This window comes from Halichoerus grypus, chromosome 8 (genome assembly GCF_964656455.1).
Source record: "Halichoerus grypus chromosome 8, mHalGry1.hap1.1, whole genome shotgun sequence".
Lineage (NCBI taxonomy): Eukaryota > Metazoa > Chordata > Mammalia > Carnivora > Phocidae > Halichoerus > Halichoerus grypus.
Window position 1 is genome coordinate 124,962,574 of NC_135719.1, and position 18,854 is coordinate 124,981,427.

Sequence of the window (18,854 nt, forward strand, 5' to 3'; positions counted from 1 at the left end):
CTGAGCTCTTCGTGGGGCCCTGTGCTCAGCTTGGACGGAGTCGGCTTGAGATTCTGTCCCTCTGCCTCGCCTTGCCCTTCTCCCCTCCACCCTGCCCTGGAGCACACTCGTTCTATCTCACTCAAATAAATAAGTAAAATCTTAAAAAAAAAAAAATCAGGAATCCAAATGAAGCCCACACATGGCAGTTGATCGATGCATCTTTGGAGACTCTTTTAATCTATAGGTCCTCCTATACCACCTTAGGCCAGCCTCCTAACTGGTTTCCCTACTTCTTGTTGCTGCTTTAATCCACTTCCTGCATAGCAGAAGGGAATCTGCAAAAATGTAAACGGGATCAACACCTCACTTAAACCCTTCAGTGCTTCAAAAGGCTCTAGGGCCAAAAAAACCCAAAAAGGCTCTAGGGCCTTGGCCCCACCTATCACTCCCAACTTCTTTAGGGGCCAGGAAATAGCCTTGTTCCCCTCAACTCTTCTGTTAATTTCTACTCTTCCTTCTGTTTTCAGCGTAACAACGTCTCTTTCCCAGAAGTTCCTCTCCTGACCACCCTCTCTAAAGAAAGCCTCCGTTACTCCCTCCCACAGCACTCCATTTTCTCGCCTGATAGCATTTACTGCACATTGTTGTTACATTTTCACTCTGTGTGTTTACTTCATTAACGCCTCTCTCCACAGATTGCCCCGTGAAGGCATGGCCCATGTCTGTTGTTCGCCATGACTGTCTCCATTCTCCAAACGCACTCAGGAAGGGCACAGTAAATATTTGTTGAACAAAGACGAGCTAGACAATTTCACAAAACACACAGGTCAGTGTCTCTGCTCATGCTGTTTTCATCTGGGACGAGTTTCCCCTTTCTGGGCTACTTCCTCATTCTCATACATAGGCAAGGGGAGAACACACTGGTGAAGTAAAACAATGGGAAGTAATTTGGCAATACCACCAAATATTAGATGATGCAGTGGTTTCACTTCCCGGACTTCTCTTATAAATATATTTTACCCAAGAACACGAAGGGTTAATCACAAGGGTGTTTCTGCAGCATGGTAGGTAGTAGCCAAATCCCAGAAGCAACCAGAATGCATATCAGAGGAGGAGTGGTTAGATAAAGTGTGACACAATCACTTTGTAGAATACACTTTGCAGCCCTTAACGGGAGAGGGGTGTCATCACCAGATGGTTAAGAGCATGGACTTCAGAGCCAGGTCACATGGGTTCAAATTCCTGCTCCACCACCTAATATCTGTGTGACCTTGGGCAAGTTGCCTCAGTTTCTTTATCTGTGAAATGGAATAATGATTGAGGGTTGTTATGGAAAATAGTAAGTTAATACACGTGAAATATCTAAACAGTAAATGGCAATGAGAGTTATACTATATATAATGTACAGTAACATGGAAAAAATGGCCATGCTATATTGTTTAGTTTGTTTTTAATTAACTAGGCTTTTTTAAAAGTTTATTTTTGTTAGTAATCTCTACACCCAATGTGGGGCTCAAACACAATCCCAAGATCAAGAGTCGCATGTTCTTCTGACTGAACCAGCCAGGCACCCCAGTTAACTAGTGCCTGGCACCTAGAAGGTGTTCAGTTTGAATTTTTCGATTAAAACACTAGCTAATTGGGGCACCTGACTGGCTCAGTCAGAAGAGCATGCGACTCTTGATCTTGGGGTTGTGAGGTTGAGCCCCACATTGGGTGTAGAGATTACTAGAAGAAAAAAAAAGAAAGAAAGAAAAAAAATTTTTTTAACGCATGGTAAAAAAATTCACACAGGATGATAGGGTATGTAATGAAAAATAAGTCTGTCTCACATCCCAACTACTGTTCATGGTTTCTTAGGAATTTTTCCAGAAATGTTTTATGTATATACAGATTGATATGTGTGATTATTATTCTCTCCTTCTCTCTCTCTCACATACACACCCATCTTTTCCTTTAAACACTGTCTTGCAGCTTGCTTTATACACTTTTTTTTTTAATTATTTATTTATTTTTAAAAAATATTTTATTTGGGGCGCCTGGGTGGCTCAGTTGTTAAGCGTCTGCCTTCGGCTCAGGTCATGATCCCAGGCTCCTGGGATCGAGTCCCACATCGGACTCCTTGCTCAGCGGGGAGCCTGCTTCTCCCTCTGCCGCTCCCTGCCACTCTGCCTACTTGTGATTCCTCTCTCTGTCTCTGTGTCAAATAAATAAATAAAATCTTTAAAAATATATATATTTTATTTATTTATTTATTTGACAGAGAGAGACACAGTGAGAGAGGGAACACAAGCAGGGGGAGTGGGAGAGGGAGAAGCAGGCTTCCCGCTGAGCAGGAAGCCCGATGTGGGGCTCGATCCCAAGACCCTGGGATCATGACCTGAGCCGAAGGCAGACGCTTAATGACTGAGCCACCCAGGCGCCCATACACTTTATTTTTTTTAAAAGACTTTATTTATTGAGAGAGAGTACGCAGGCAGGAGTAGGAGGGGGAGAGGGAGAGAGAGAAGCTCAAGCAGACTCGCCCCTGAGCATGGACCCCGACATGGGGCTCTGTCTCATGACCCTGAGATCATGACCTAAGCCAAAATCAAGTGTCTCACGCTTAACTGACTGAGCCACCCAGGCACCCTAGCTTTTTACGCTTTGTAGTGTAGCTTGGAGATTGTTCCATACCATATATACCTATCTCATTTGTTTTTTCCCACTATAAAATATACCACCTGAAGAGGAACTATTTATCCAGTTCCCTCCTGATAGACATTTTAGTGGGCTATATTCTCTTGCTAATACATAGAATGCAGCAATGAATATCCTTGGATATAGCCAAAATATGGTTAAGTTTGGGGCGCCTGGGTGGCTCAGTCGGTTAAGCCATCTGCCTTTGGCTCAGGTCATGATCCCCGGGTCCTGGGATTGAGCCCCACATCAGGCTCCCTGCTCTGCAGGAAGCCTGCTTCTCCCACTCCCCCTGCTTGTGTTCCTGTTCTCACTGTGTCTATCTTTGTTAAATAAATAAATAAAAATCTTTAAAAAAAAAAAAAAGAAGGCATAGTCCATATTTTGTTTTTACAATGCATGTTTGTGTGTGCATAAGTATGCACCCATTGAAAATAATTGGAATCTGTAGGAATTAGGAATGCAAGGAATAGAAAGAACAAAAGAGCCTGTATGTTTAAAGTGGGTTTTTAAAAAAAATGTTACCCACACAATAAAACCTTCACAAAGTTGTCTCCCAATATAGAAACAATCACATCACCTTCTGGCTCTCTCAACTCTTGGTTCACACCTCAGTTATAGACAGAATATTCCTGCCTCTCACCCCCGCATGCCTGCCTAGTGATCCTCATATCCTGCATCACCCAGCCCAGTGCCTGGTGCATAGAAGGTGTTCAGTAAACACTTTGGAATTAATGAAGTTAATCCTCTGACCCCCAGTTTTCCTGTACATAAAATTAGGATGGTAACGTGGACCTGCAGTTCATAGCCATCACAAGAAATTACTGAGCAATGGGAACGTTCTTGAAAAAGATGAAACAGGGGCACCTGGGTGGCTCAGTCAGTTAAGTATCTGCCTTTGGCTCAGGTCATGATCCCAGAGTCCATGGGTCTCCCTGCTCCACAGGGAGTCGCTTCTCCCTCTCCCTCTGTCTGCCGCTCCCCTTGCTGGTGTGTGTGCGCGCTCGCTCTCTCTATGTCAAATAAGTAAATAAAATCTTTAAAAAGAAAAAAAAAGATGAAACAGTGTGTAAAAATACTCAAGAGTAGGGGCGCCTGGGTGGCTCATTCGTTGAGCGTCTGCCTTTGGCTCAAGGTCATGGTCCCAGGGTCCTGGGATTGAGCTCCGCATAGGGTTCCCTGCTCCACGGGAAGCCTGCATCTCCCTCTCCCACTCCCCCCTACTTGTGTTCCCTCTCTCGCTGTGTCTCTCTCTGTCAAATAAATAAAATCTTTTAAAAAAAAGTGAAAAATTAAAAAAAAAGTACTCAAGAGTGATCAGTTCATCTGAAATGTGTCCTATGGGCTGACAAGGTCAAAACACCTGCAGTGTGGCTGGTTCAAAGGCCCAAGGCAGCTTCCCCATATGACACTTGCTTCAGAGGAAGTGAGAAGTATCGGATTTGGGATGTATTTTGAAACTATAATGGACAGAATTTGAGTTTGGGTGTGGGGAATGAGAGAAAGAGGAATCAAAAGTGATTCTAAGGCTTTTGGCCTGAACAACCAAGTGAATGATGGTACTATTTATGGGGATGGGAAACTCTGAAGGAAGAACAGATTCTGGGTAGGGACAGGTGGTAAGTCATGAGTCTGTTTATGGACAGGCTGAATCAAAGATGCCTACTGGACACCCAATGGTGATGTTACATAGGCAATAGGCTGTTTTGTCTTGAGTTCAGGAGAGATACGAGCTGGTGCTATCAATGTGGGAATCATCAGAAGGTGGGATTTTAAATCAGTAGATTACAAGAGATCACCTAAGAAGTGAATACAGACAAGAGAGAAGAGGTCAGAGGATTGAGCCCTGCAGGACTTTCACAACTAGCAGGAGGACCAGGACAGGAGGAGGAAGAGCCAGCAAAGGAGATGGAGAAGCAGCAGCAGGGAAGGAGGAGGAGAGAGCCAGGTGAGTGTGGTGTCCTGGGAGCCAAGGGAAGCAGGCAAGCACTTCATGAGGCATGGCCAGATCAACTGTGTTGAATACTGCTATGGGGTTACAGAGACAGAAACAGAATTGCCCACTGGAATTGCATTGTGAAGCTTATCAGCAACCTTGCCAAGAGCAGGTTCCATGGAGCGGGTTCAGGAGAGAGGAGGTGAGAAAGTGGAAATAGGCAATTAGGAATACGTGATTCTTTCTGAGTTGTACCATAAAAAAGGAACAAATAATATACCAACAGAGGAAGATACGAGGTCAAGGATGGAAAGATATTTCAATACATTTGTAGGGTGAAGGAAAGATCTAGTAGAGAAGGGGAAATTGTCGATGTGAACCTCCATTGCATACTTAACTACTTTTCAGGAGCTGTGTTAGGCATTTTATATGGATTGCTTAATTGGACACCAAACCAATGAGGTAGATAATGTTGTCATCCCCATTTCACAGAAGACAAATTGAGGCATCGAGAGGATGGGTTAGTACATGGCCATGGTCTCATGACCGGTAAGTGGAGAAACTTGCATGTAACCAAGAGGTCTGACTCTGGAGCCCTTGTGTTCACTTTCTTCTTCATCCGAATTTATCTCTTATTGCAAAACATAACCACTGGCTAAAATTTATATCCATTATCCAGTGTTATATCCCTTTAGAGGAAAACAAAACTATGGACCCTTCAAGACTTGACTGAAGCCAGTCTCCTGGAATTTGTATCTGACTGCTCCCTCCCCCACCCCCTCTGCTTTGGACCAAACCTCTACCATGGTCTCCACTGTGCTCCTGCCCAACCCAGCACCCACCCCCCACCTTAATGTGTCTGTTTACTTATCAGTCCCTGCAGTGGAACAGGAGTTCCTCAAGGGCAGGAGCTGTGTCTAATTCATCTTTCTATCTCTGGCTGGCAGGACAGGCCCTCCAGCAGGAAATATTTATCAAGGAGTTGAATGGATGGATCATTGAAGGAACTGTAAAGAGTTACTAGGAATGTTGGCAACCACAAGACAGCTGAATATGGGCATCTAAATCTGCAAGCTGGATACATACTAAAGTGCTCCCAAAATTCAGAGTTCAAAGGACTCCCTGAGGAGTAGGAGTTTATGGTTGAGGATATTTAAGGATGTTCCACCCCCAGACATTTTATTCAGCATGTCTGAGGCAGAGCCCAAAACTTAGTACAAGAGGGTTCTTCCCTTTTCAAAGAATTCCATGCGAGCAGTCCATGGTCTTACCACTGGAAGGTGCTGGGGAATCAGGAGACTCGGATTCCAGTTCACATTCCCCACTTATCATACGGATAGGGTTGCCAGATAAAAATATTGCATGCAATATTTGAGGTATGCTATACTAAAAAATTACTCATTTATATGAAATCCAAATTTAACCGGCCCCTGAATGTTTATTTGCCCAATCTGGCAACATTCCAGCTGGGTGACCTTGCCAAGCTACATAATAACCCCTTTGATCTTCAGGCTCCTTATCTATAAAATGGAGAAATTTGAGCTTTCCTCATTGTCATGAGGATTAAATAAGGTCTTTATGTAAAGTGCTTCAACAGTAGATGGCACATGATAAGTGCCCAATAAATGAGCTAGTAGAATTTATTTTTTTTTTAAAGATTTTATTTATTTATTTGAGAGAGAGAGAGAATGAGAGAGAGAGAGAGAGCACATGAGAGGTGGGAGGGTCAGAGGGAGAAGCAGACTCCCTGCTGAGCAGGGAGCCCCATGTGGGACTCGATCCTGAGACTCCAGGATCATGACCTGAGCCAAAGGCAGTTGCTTAACCAACTGAGCCACCTAGGCACCCCGAGCTAGTTGAATTTATAATATTTTTAATTTCCTTCTCTCCTAGAGCATTAAAATATAATCCATCAAATTAAATTTACACACAGCTTCTCAGAAATGCATCAGGTGAATGTCAGTTAATGTGAGTCTGGGCAACTGGTTGGGATGGTGAAGTATGGAGAGATCCAGTCAGCCCTGGGCCCCAAACAGAAGGTTAATGGAGGACATCCAAAGTCTCATTCAGCTGCTAATTTCTCAGTCAGATCTCGGAGTTTTCCCAAATCAGCCAACCAGTAAAAGAAAGATGTGATCCTTCCAGAAACCAGTAGGTGGGAGTGTGTGCATTTGGAGACAGAAGTGGGATTCGGCAGGAATGGTCAAACAGCACCGCGGCAGGGTTTCACATTTGTTTAGAGAACAATGGAGGGTCTGAGAAAGCTCTGGGCAGAGCACTGGTCAAGAAGGGGAGAGTCACTGCGGCCCCCAAACTGCCAACTAAAAGCCTATAGAGGACCAGCTCTTATGGGCAGATTTGGGCGTACACCGTGTAGAAAGAAAAATAGACTTTGTATGTTGAGAAACAGCAAAAAGCCAAAAGCGGGGCACCTGGCTGGCTTAGTCGGTAGAATACTCACTCTTGGTCTCGGGGTTGTTGTGAGTTCAAGCCCCACGTTGGGTGTGGAGATGACTTAAAAATAAAATCTTGGGGCACCTGGGTGGCTCAGATGGTTAAGCCTCTGCCTTTGGCTCAGGTCATGATCCCGGAGTCCCAGGATCGAGCCCCATGTCGGGCTCCCTGCCTCGCGGGAAGCCTGCTTCTCCCTCTCCCACTCTTCCGGCGTGTGTTCCCTCTCTCGCTGTGTCTCTCTCTGTCAAATAAATAAATAAAATCTTTAAAATAAAATAAAATAAAATAAAATAAAATAAAATAAAATCTTTAAAAAAAAAAGCCAAAGCAAGTGACAGACCAAAAGAAAAAAATCTGCAAATTTTATTAATAAAGAATTTCAGAATGTATAAAGATGTCCCACCAACCATTAAACCAAAGACAAAAAAAACCCCACAAAACCCTAAAAGAAAACTGGATGCTAGGGACACCTGGGTGGCTCAGTCGGTTAAGCAGCTGCCTTCGGCTCAGGTCATGATCCCAGGGTCCTGGATTGGAGCCCCGCATCAGGCTCCTTGCTCAGTGGGGAGCCTGCTTCTCCCTCTGCCTGCCATTACCCCCGCTTGTGTACTCCCCACCTCTGACAAATAAATAAATAACATATTGAAAAAAAAAAAGAAGAAAAAAAAGAAAAATGGACGGCAGATATGAACAGACAATTCACATAAGAAATACAAATGGCCAATATACATATGAAAAAAAAGATTAATCTCTCTAGCAACAGGGAAATACAAATTGAAACAAGACTGCTGGGAGGTTCTGCCTTATTTTCCTATGACTATTAAGGGGAATAACTTAATATTCATTGAGCACCTATTCTGTGCCAAGTATTGTGCTAAGAGCTTTCTAAACATTAATTCAGCATTTAATTTGTACAAAAACCTTGAGAAGTAGGAACAAAGGGAATTCCCATTTTACCTACAGAACACTCGGGCTGAGAAAGGTTAGTAACTTGCCTTGAACGCACTCAGCCGGGAAGGGCAGAGCAGGGTTGGGACTCAGGTTTGCGTGGTTCCAAGTCCTTTCTCTCCCCACACTGCTTTTTCTAAGACTTCAGTCCAAGCAACATCTAATGCTTGAATGTGGTGCTTTGGAGAAGGCCCTGGAAGCCAGAGAGGAGAGGACAAAAAACAAACAAACAAAAACCTCAGAAAATCAAACGGGCTTGGGAGTAGGCCTGGCGAAGCAGCGTTCTTTGGCAGAGCGTGCAAAGCTGGGATTTGGGAACTGGCGAGAGGGGCGTTCGGGAGGCCAACTGGGGGGCGGGGAACCAGTTCGGGGCCGCACTCAAAGCAGGATGGAGTCTGGCTGGCCTGAAGGTTCACAGCCTTAGAGGCTGGAACCTGAGGAATCTGTTTGTCAGTCCACTGCATGCTGAGTTGCAATTCTGATTTCTAAACCTTGCAGGCCAGAGTCCGCATCTCCCTCCCCCATTCTCGCACCTGCTGGCAGCAGGGGGGCTCCGATGAATGGACAAGTTCCACGGATTCTTGCCCCTTCCCCCACCTTTTACATAGCCAAGACCAGGGACAAAAGGCGCCCGGGGTCTGGGGCTCCCTCCTCGGGCTCTTGCCAGCTCTGGTGAGTGCCAGACAGCTGGAGCCATGCTCCACACTGCACCATTTACATTTTTTACAGCTTCCCCACTGCCACCACCACTCCCCTCTTTCCCTCTTGGCTACGGCCAGGGCCACGGTCCACGAGACCCCAAGACCCTCGTCACAGTTAAGGGTACTTGCCTGGAGGTGGAGGGTACTTGCCCGGGAAAGAGAGCCAGAGCGGCAGGAATATCGACAGGGACGCCATGCTCAGGTCCCCATGCGAGAACGCTGGGCCCTTTGTCCAGGACGGGACGTCCCACCCAGCAGCGGCATGTTCGGTCGTGGTTCCGGGCCCCATGTAGGGACTGCCCTGGAGGATGTTGGTCCCTATCTCTTTGCATGGCTTCCTAATCCACTAATAAATGCCGCTACTATTTATGAAACACCTCCTGTGTCCTGGGAAGAGTGCTGAATGCCTTTCTATCTGTTCCCTCCTGTAAATCTCAAAACAACCCCAGGTGAAATGAGTATGGGCCACATTTTCCAGATGAGGCAAGAGGCTCAGAGAGGAGAGGCTTGCCCCAAGCCTCCACGCAGTCAGCTATCCGCCCTGGGCCCAAGATGTGAGCCCAGGTCTCCCCCTTCCCCCTACCTTGAGGGTAAGTCTGAGGACCCTCGGGTAACCCCTACCTCACCTTCTCTTGCACAATTCCTCAGTCTCTGTTGTTTACATGTTTACCAACGGGCTCCAAAATCAGGCCATCATCCTGACCCTTCCTGGGGCCTCAGGACTGGCCCCACCTGAGCACCCCTTGCCTTCCTAAGATGGCCTTCTGAAGAGCCCACATTTTGTTTCAAATACTAGTTCAGCAGGGCAGGCCAGGAAAAGGGACAGTTATTCCTCACCTCTGTGAGAAGCCCTGTCAAGGTTCAAGAGTGGCTCGGATTTGCTTCTCCCTGACCCTCCTTCATTTCTGTCAGGCCCTGCCCCTGTGGACAGGGTCTAGCTTCAGTCAAAATGAGTGCTGGTTGATTCTCACTGGCACCTTCCACCTCTTCTGATAGTTCGCAAAGTGCCTCCTCCGACTTCCTAGGTCACGGGCCAACACATCAAAAGGCACCCTGTGGGGAGAGGAAGGAAAACTCTGCACCCTGGCCACCTCCTGCCTCAGAAGAGCTGAGGTATAGCCACGGATGTGGTGGTGGGCAGTAGCCTGGCCAGCCCTCAACCTCAAAGGGCCAAGGATCCCATCCTCAGAAGCCACTTCAGTCCCAATAATTCCATAAATTCCATTCAGCACTCTTCCCAGGACACTGAGCAAAAGACAACATGAGGCGCTTCCTTTGTTCATTTACCGAAACACAGAAATAAATACGTAAGTATGTAAATACTTACCTACATATCATGTTCTTTGACTAAGCAATTCTGCCTCATGAATCTTATAGAAATGTTTGCACAATATGGGCAAATATGTCTCCTGCACATTTATAATACAGAACAACTGGAAACAACCTAAATGTCCAATTGCAAGGGATTGCTTAAATACATTATTGTAATCCCTACAATAAAATATTCTGTAGCTGGGGCACCTGGGTGGCTCAGTTGGTTAAGCGTCTGACTCTTGGTTTGGGCTCAGGTCAGGATCTCAGGGTCGTGGGATTGAGCCCTGCCTCCAGCTCTGGCTTGGGATTCTTTCCCTCTTCCTCTTCTTCCCTTTCTGCCCCTCCCCCACTCACGCTGGTTCTTGTGTTCACTCTCTCTCTCACTCGCAAATAAAATTTAAAAAATATATTTATATTCTGTAGCTGTTAAAAGTGTGAGGTAATCGGGTGCCTGGCTGTCTCACTCAGTGGAGCATATGACTCTTGATCTCAGAGTGGTGAGTTCAAGCCCCACATTGGGTGTAGAGAGTACTTAAATAAATAAAGTCTTAAAAAAAGTCTTTAGAATACCTGGGAATTTAAAAAGAAATCCAGAGGCCCAGGTTGCACTCCAAATTATATCACAATTTCTTGGGGTAGGAGGGAGGCCCCTCTTTTTAACCTCTTCAGGTGATTCCTATGAGCGGCCAACTTGGGAAATAGCACCTTAAAGAAACAGAAGGAAGGAAAGGTTGAGAAAGGAAAATGAGGTTGTAAATGCTTTACATGAAATTTAAACAGATATTACCTGCCCTTCTTCTGGGAAAAGAAAGGGCCTGGGGTCACCTCAGATTATCCCTAGGCTTCTGTCAGCATAGCCCTTAGCAATACCAAACTTTCTTTTTTTTTTTTAATTTTTTTATTGTTATGTTAATCCCCATACATTACATCATTAGTTTTAGATATAGTGTTCCATGATTCATTGTTTGTGCATAACACCCAGTGCTCCCTGCAGAACGTGCCCTCCTCAATACCCATCACCAGGCTAACCCATCCTCCCACCCCCCTCCCCTCTAGAACCCTCAGTTTGTTTTTCAGAGTCCATCGTCTCTCATGGTTCTTCTCCCCCTCCGATTTCCCCCCCTTCATTCTTCCCCTCCTGCTACATTCTTCTTCTTCTTTTTTTCTTTCTTAACATATATTGCATTATTTGTTTCAGAGGTACAGATCTGAGATTCAACAGTCTTGCACAATTCACAGCGCTTACCAGAACACATACCCTCCCCAGTGTCCATCACCCAGTCACCCCATCCCTCCCACCCCACCCCCCACTCCAGCAACCCTCAGTTTGTTTCCTGAGATTAAGAATTCCTCATATCAGTGAGGTCATATGATACATGTCTTTCTCTGTTTGACTTATTTCGCTCAGCATAATACCCTCCAGTTCCATCCACGTCGTTGCAAATGGCAAGATCTCATTCCTTTTGATGGCTGCATAATATTCCATTGTATATATATACCACATCTTCTTTATCCATTCATCTGTTGATGGACATCTTGGCTCTTTCCACAGTTTGGCTATTGTGGACATTGCTGCTATAAACATCGGGGTGCACGTACCCTTTCAGGTCCCTACTTTTGTATCTTTGGGGTAAATACCCAGGAGTGCAATTGCTGGATCATAGGGTAGCTCTATTTTCAACTTTTTGAGGAACCTCCATACTGTTTTCCAGAGTGGCTGCACCAGCTTGCATTCCCACCAACAGTGTAGGAGGGTTCCCCTTTCTCCGCATCCCCGCCAACATCTGTCATTTCCTGACTTGTTAATTTTAGCCATTCTGACTGGTGTGAGGTGGTATCTCATTGAGGTTTTGATTTGGATTTCCCTGATGCCGAGCGATATTGAACACTTTTTCATGTGTCTGTTGGCCGACAATACCAAACTTTCTGATGACACCTGAGGTATTCTAGAAGTTGATCACTTGATTTTAGGAGATCAAGTCTCCAAGGGCAGAAATAAAAGAAAGAGTCCATGTTGTGGCTGCATCCCGAAGGACATGAGCTGCCCCCTCCTTAGTAAACTGGGAACACAGATAAGGCCCTTTGCACACGGCCTGACAGCAGAGGCACTCAACAAGCGGGAGCTTATTCGTTTTCAGGAATCAGGGAGCTCAGAGATGATCTCTGAGTACCAGGCACTTAGACATTCTATCACACAGTCCTCCCAAACAAGCCCCGGAGGCAAACATTGACATCTCTCTCTTTTATTTATTTAATTTTTTTTTTTTAAGATTTTATTTATTTATTTGACAGAGAGAGACACAGTGAGAGAGGGAACACAAGAGGGGGAGTGGGAGAGGGAGAAGCAGGCTTCCTGCTGAGCAAGGAGCCCGATGTGGGGCTCGATCCCAGGACCCTGGGATCATGACCTGAGCTGAAGGCAGACGCTTAACGACTGAGCCACCCAGGCGCCCCTATTTATTTAATTTTTAAGTAATCTCTCCGCCCAACGTGGGGCTCAAACTCAAGACCCTGCGATCAAGAGTCATAAGCTCTACCAACTGAGCCAGCCAGGTGCCCTCACACTGTCACTTCTTAGGAACACTTGGGGCTGGAAAATAGCTGTGATTAGCCTTCTCACTTTCAGATGCACTCTCCATATACCACCGGAGAAAGGGAGGGTGTGACCAAAGTCATCTGGGGTCACTCTGCTTAGAGATGATAGAACACATTCAGAGATTGTGCCAAAATGTGGTTCTGGAAAACTTGAAGTGAAACCTGCACCATGAAAAAAAAGGAGACTTCTATCTCTGAGCCCAAGGAGAAGTGTCAGAAGCTTTGGGCATTTGTTCTGCATTGCAGATGGATCTGGGCAGAGGACCCCGCTCATTTTCCACCCCAAACCTTCCATTCCCTCCTCCCTCAAAACAACTGCCACTTTACCTGGTGTTCACACCTGTTTCCTGGCCTGGCACGCAAGTCGATCTTCCCACCTCAGAGGATTTAGTTCTCTTCTTACTCTTTTTCACTTCTCTTGAAAAAGGAAGGTGCCCTTGGGCATTGTCCATTGTCTCTTCCTACCCCTTTTCATACCACTTGAACTGAATAGTCAAAAACAGGGCTTTACTGAGCACCCCTGTGAGACCCAACAGTGTGGGTAGCACATCAGTCCTGGAGGGTCTGTCTTGGATCATCCATGGCTCCCTCCACTTGGAATCCCTGCTCTGTCATCCGTGTCTCCTGGGCAGTGTGGCTCCCATGCCGTCTTCTCCAGGAACCCTCCACATGTCTCAGCTGCTCTGTGTTCTCATGGTGCTTGGACACCTTTACTGCATTGCTTACCATATTCTGTACTTGGGTTATAGCTATGGGTGTATGTGTCTCCCCCACTAGACGGAGTATTTACTTGAAGACAGAAACAATCTTTTGTTAATCTTTGTATTCTTCAAGCACTGAACACAGTGACCGGCATATTAAAAACATATTTATGTAGTTGTTTGCTTATACTCTTTCCAAAAACAGATTTGAAGTATCTTACTAAAATACATATAGAGTTGCAGAAATGGGGCTGAAGAAATTTGAGGGTAAGGAAATCCTAGAATGAGAGCCAATAATAATCATAAAAATAATGACAATATCAGGGCGCCTGGGTGACTCGGTTGGTTGAGTTTCCGACTCTTGATTTTGGCTCAGATCGTGATCTCAGGGTGGTGGGCTCTGCCCTCCACAGGGAGTCTGCTTCTCTCTCTACACTCCCCCTCTGCCCCTCCCCTCACTCATGCTCTCTCTTTTTAAAATAAATAAATAAATCTTTAAAAAATAATAACAATATAAATAATATTTGAGTGCTTAGTATATGCTGAGTACTGTTCTAATTGCTTTACCATTTTTTTGTTTTTACTACTTAAAAAGATGTTTTTAAGTAAACTTGAACTCATGATCCCTAAGATTAAGAGTTGTATGCTCTGCTCACTGAGCCAGCCTGGCACCCCTGTTCTAATTGCTTTAGATGCTGGGGCACTTGGCTGGCTCAGCTGATGGAGTGTATGACTCTTGATCTTGGGATTGTGAGTTTGAGCCCCACGTTGGGCATAGAGGTTACTTAAAAATGAAATTTAAAAAATAGTAATAATTGCTTTATGGGGCTGGGTGACTCATTTGGTTGAGTGTCCAACTCTTGATCTCAGCTCAGGTCCTGATCTCAGGGTTGTGGGTTTGAACCCTGCATTGGGTATATTTGCTTATAAACTATACATATGCACTGATGAACTAAGGCAGTAGTATGTACATTATAAAATACAAAAATAAAAATTGAAAAGAATGAGAGAAAAATATAGATACACAAAGAAATTCTGAGGCTCATCTTGCATCCTCCCTCTGGTGGACACAGGGTCCCTCTTGAGTTACCTGTATGACCCTCTGTGAAGGTCCAAAGCATGACACAGAAAGAGCATTGCAGCGACAGCACTTCTAGAATAATGTGGTCCAGGGCTCCTGGGTGGCTCAGTTGGTTGGGCGACTGCCTTCGGCTCAGGTCATGGTCCTGGAGTCCCTGGATGGAGTCCCACATCGGGCTGCCTGCTCAGCAGGGAGTCTGCTTCTCCCTCTGACCCTCTTCCCTCTCATGCTCTCTGTCTCTCATTCTCTCTCTCGCAAATAAATAAAATCTTAAAAAAAAAAAAATTTAGAATAATGTGGTCCAAGTTTGCACATCTCTGACTGGCCCCTTTGACCAAGTCATAACTGTTTTATTTTATTTTATTTTATTTTATTTTATTTTATTTTATTTTATTTTTAAAAAAGATTTATTCATTTGACAGAGAGAGACACAGCGAGAGAGGGAACACAAGCAGGGAGAGTGGGAGAGGGAGAAGCAGGCCTCCCACGTAGCAGGGAGCCCGATGCGGGGCTCGATCCCAGGACCCTGGGATCATGACCTGAGCCGAAGGCAGACGCCCAACGACTGAGCCACCCAGGCGCCCCATAACTGTTTTATTTTTTGATCTAGTAATAACTAGATATTTAAGATTTCATTTTTAACCAATCTCTACACCCAACCTGTGGGGCTCAAACTCACAACCCTGAGATCAAGAGTCCCATGCTCTCCCTACTGGGCCAGCCAGGCACCCCTAGTAATAACTAATTTTTTAAAAGATTTTTGTTTTAATTTATTTGACAGAGACACAGCGAGAGAGGGAACACAAGCAGGGGGAGTGGGAGAGGGAGAAGCAGGCTTCCTGCTGAGCAAGGAGCCCAATGAGGGACTCGATTCCAAGACCCTGTGATCATGACCGGAGCCGAAGGCAGACGCTTAACGACTGAGCCACCCAAGCGCCCCCCCAGTAATAACTATTTTAAAGGCCAACTAATATTAACTGAGCTTTTTCTGTGTGACAGTCACTGTACTAAATGCTTTATTTGCATTTTCCCATTTAATCCTTATCACAATCTATGAGGTAATTATCATAATAATCACCATTTTACAGGTGAGGAAACTGAGCTTTAGAGAGGTTAATTTGTTCTTGAGGGTAGAGCTGGGTTTAAACTCAGGTTTATTAGGTTCTGAAGATAGTGCCTTTTTTTTTTTAGATTTATTTATTTATTTCAGAGAGAGAGAGCGTGCGTGTGCTGGGGTGTGGGGGGGGGGACAGAGGGAGAGGGAGAGGGAGACAAGCAGACTCCCTGCTGAGCAGTGAGCTGGCCCGGGGCTGGATCTCAGGAACCTGAGATCATGACCTGAGTCAAAATCAAGAGTCAGAGACTCAACCAACTGAGCCACCCAGGTGCCCCTAAAGCCAGTTCTTTTAATCTTAATCTCCACAGCCTCAGAAATTCTGAATACAGGGGCACCCGGCTGAGTTGGTAGAGCTTGAGACGCTTGATCTTGGGTTATGAGTTCGAGCCCCATGGTAGACATGGAGTTTACTTAAATAAAATGTTTAAAAAAAAAATTCTGAATATAGATGGCTCTAACCAGTAGTTTCTCCTCTTTTCCAAATCTCTTTTATTTACAAAAAGAATGTGTTCTTGGGACACCTGGGTGGCTCAGTCGGTTAAGCGTCTGCCTTCAGCTCAGGTCATGATCCTGGGGTCCTGGGGGATCGAGTTGGGCTCCTTAGCGGGGAGCCTGTTTCTCCCTCTGCCTGCCGCTCCCCCTGCTTGTGTTCTCTCTCTCTGACAAATAAATAAATAAAATCTTAAAAAAAAAATGTGTTCTTGTGGTAAAAAATGCTAAACAAACCGAAGTATGCAAAGTAAAAAAGCCACCTTTTCCCACAAACATGCTCACCAGGATTTCTCCCTATTAGTTTGTTCTCTTTAATGTTTTCCAGACTTCTTTCTCCTCACTGAACACGTGTAGATACATATCGATTAGACAGATTTTTGCAAAAATGGGATCAGAAAATGCATTTTACTCTGAACTCTCTCTTTAACTTGGCTATCTTTCCAGGTGGGTTTATGCAGATCTATTTACACATTAGAAGCAAGTATCACAATTGACAACTTACTCCTTTCTTCTTAAAATATTCTCTCTTGAGGGGTGCCTGGATTTTATTTATTTATTTATTTGACAGACAGACACAGCGAGAGAGGGGATGCGGGGCTCGATCCCAGGACCCTGGGAACATGACCTGAGCCGAAGGCAGACGCTTAATGACTGAGCCACCCAGGTGCCTCTAAATTAAAAAAAAAACAAAAAACAAAAAAAACCTTCTCTCTTGATTTTTCCTTTGCTTCTTTGTTTTTCTCCTCCTGCTGACGCTATGGGTGGTCCCTTTTCTTTCCTCCCTCTGTTCCTCCTATCTTCCTCTATTATCTGTTATCACTTCCAGTCCCTTGGCTTTAGATCTTATCTACAGGCCAACAACTCCCAGACTTCACTCTTTACCTGGAACACTTGGCAATATTTTGTATTTTCAGTTTGCTTTGTTGTTAGTTTTAAGCCTATTCAAAACATACTCGGAGGATGTATATTTGTATTTGCTTGTACTTACAGAACGAAACTCTGGAAAGAAACTTATAAAAGTGCTTAACTGAGTGGAGTGGTGGGAGTGGAGGGAATTGGGAATAAGCTAACCAAAACCAAGGGCACCGGGCCTGAGATTAAGAACAGAATGATTGGGTGACCTTGGGTTCATCCTCTTTTCAGATGAAACAGAGGCGATAGAAGAAATGCAATGAACTTGCGGGGAGAGGACCACGAGCCCTTGAAGCCTTGTTTGAGGACGGGCTGTTCTAGTTGGGGACCTGTGCTTGTTCCCTTGGGGTCAAGGGAGGGGCTATTATCCAGCAGCCTTCTTTGCTCTCCAGGTAAATTCCCTAAGGACAGCTGTTGTGTGAATCCCATCACTCCAAGGGCACCTAGCAAAGGCCCTGCAAACGAAGTTAAGTGTCGATCCCTGTGGCCGATGACTTTGCCCACCAGGCACCTTTCCAACACTGTCCTGTCTGCCCGGAGCCTAAATGGGAATGTGCTCGCAGGAAGTTTCCTTCCCCGCTGCCCCCATAAAGTGATGTTCCCACGCCTCAACAATAAATATTTCACTTTTCTATTACAAAACTTATGAAATACACCAAAATTGAGAGAATAGCATAACAAATCACTCTGAATGAATGGTAAAACAAACCCCTGATTCAATAATAAGTATCAGTACTTTGACATATGTAGCTTACCCTTTTCTCTGCTTTTCCTCTGGTTTTTCAAAAGCAAATACCTGAGGTCCTATCATTTCATGCCTCAGTTCTTACATGTTTATCTGAAAATTTAGGACATATTTTACTATTATCACTTTGTACAAATTAACATTAATTCCTTAGTATATGCTAAGACACAGTCTATATTCAAACTTACCACCAAAGTAAATTACTTTATTTATTTATAAAGATTTTATTTATTTATTTGCCAGAGAGAGAGAGAGAGCAAAGCAGGGGGAGCGGCAGGCAGAGGGAGAAGCAGGCTCCCCGCCGAGTAAGGAGCCCAATACTGGACTTGATTCCAGGACTCTGGGATCATGACCCGAGCCAAAGGCAGATGTTCAACCAACTGAGCCACCCAAGCGTCCCAGGCGTCCCATGACTTTATTATTTTTTTAAAGATTTTATTTATTTATTTGACAGAGAGAGAGAGAGAGAACGAGAACACAAACAGGGGGAGCAGCAGGCTGAGGGAGAGGGAGAAGCAGGGGGAGCCCGACGCGGGACTCCATCCCAGGACCCTGGGAACATGACCGGAGCCAAAGGCAGACGTTTAACCGACTGAGCCACCCAGACACCCCAGTAAATGACTTTAAAGGTCATTTTATAAAGATATACAAAGGTCATTGTATAAAGATAATTCAAGACTGGATCTGCAAATGAAACCAGAGAAGCCAGGGGCAGCCTGACAGCCTGCTCAGCACAGGTCTCTGAGCAAGCCCAGGGTCCAGGAATGAGGAGCTCAAAAGACACTTGTTCCTTTCCTTGGTAATAGCAAGTAACAGTAGCTCTTCTGGAGCACTCAGTACATCCCCACCTGGGCTGTGGCTTCTGACTGGAAGAGACTACGTTAGCTCTTTATGTGTCTTCCACAGCACTGAGCATAATGTCTCCAGAGAGTAGATGCTCAACCCATTATGATTTGAATTGATAATCATATCTCCCTGGTATTAAATGTTTCTTCACAGCCAAGGAGTGACATCACTGTTTAATTCAGTCATTGGAATAAAGTGGATATCATCTCCATTTCACAGATGAGGAAACGGGTCAGATTTGTTTAAGTTCCCTTAACTAGGAAGTAGAGGAGCTGAGAGTCAACTCAGGTTGGCCGGACTCCAGAGTCTGAGTTGTTATCTGTCTTTTGATAATCGCCAAGGGACTCTGGG

At 45.0% G+C, this 18,854-nt stretch overlaps 1 protein-coding gene across 1 annotated transcript in view; it reads left to right on the forward strand.

Annotated features, from left to right (window-relative positions):
* Nucleotides 1-4,210: 4,210 nt before the first annotated feature.
* VRTN (vertebrae development associated) overlaps nucleotides 4,211-18,854 on the forward strand; it is a 30,013-nt gene continuing 15,369 nt past the window's right edge. Inside the window, exon 1 of the mRNA XM_036117791.2 lies at nucleotides 4,211-4,609. The gene's annotated coding sequence lies outside the window, so the exon portion shown is untranslated. The remainder of the gene's footprint in view (nucleotides 4,610-18,854) is intronic.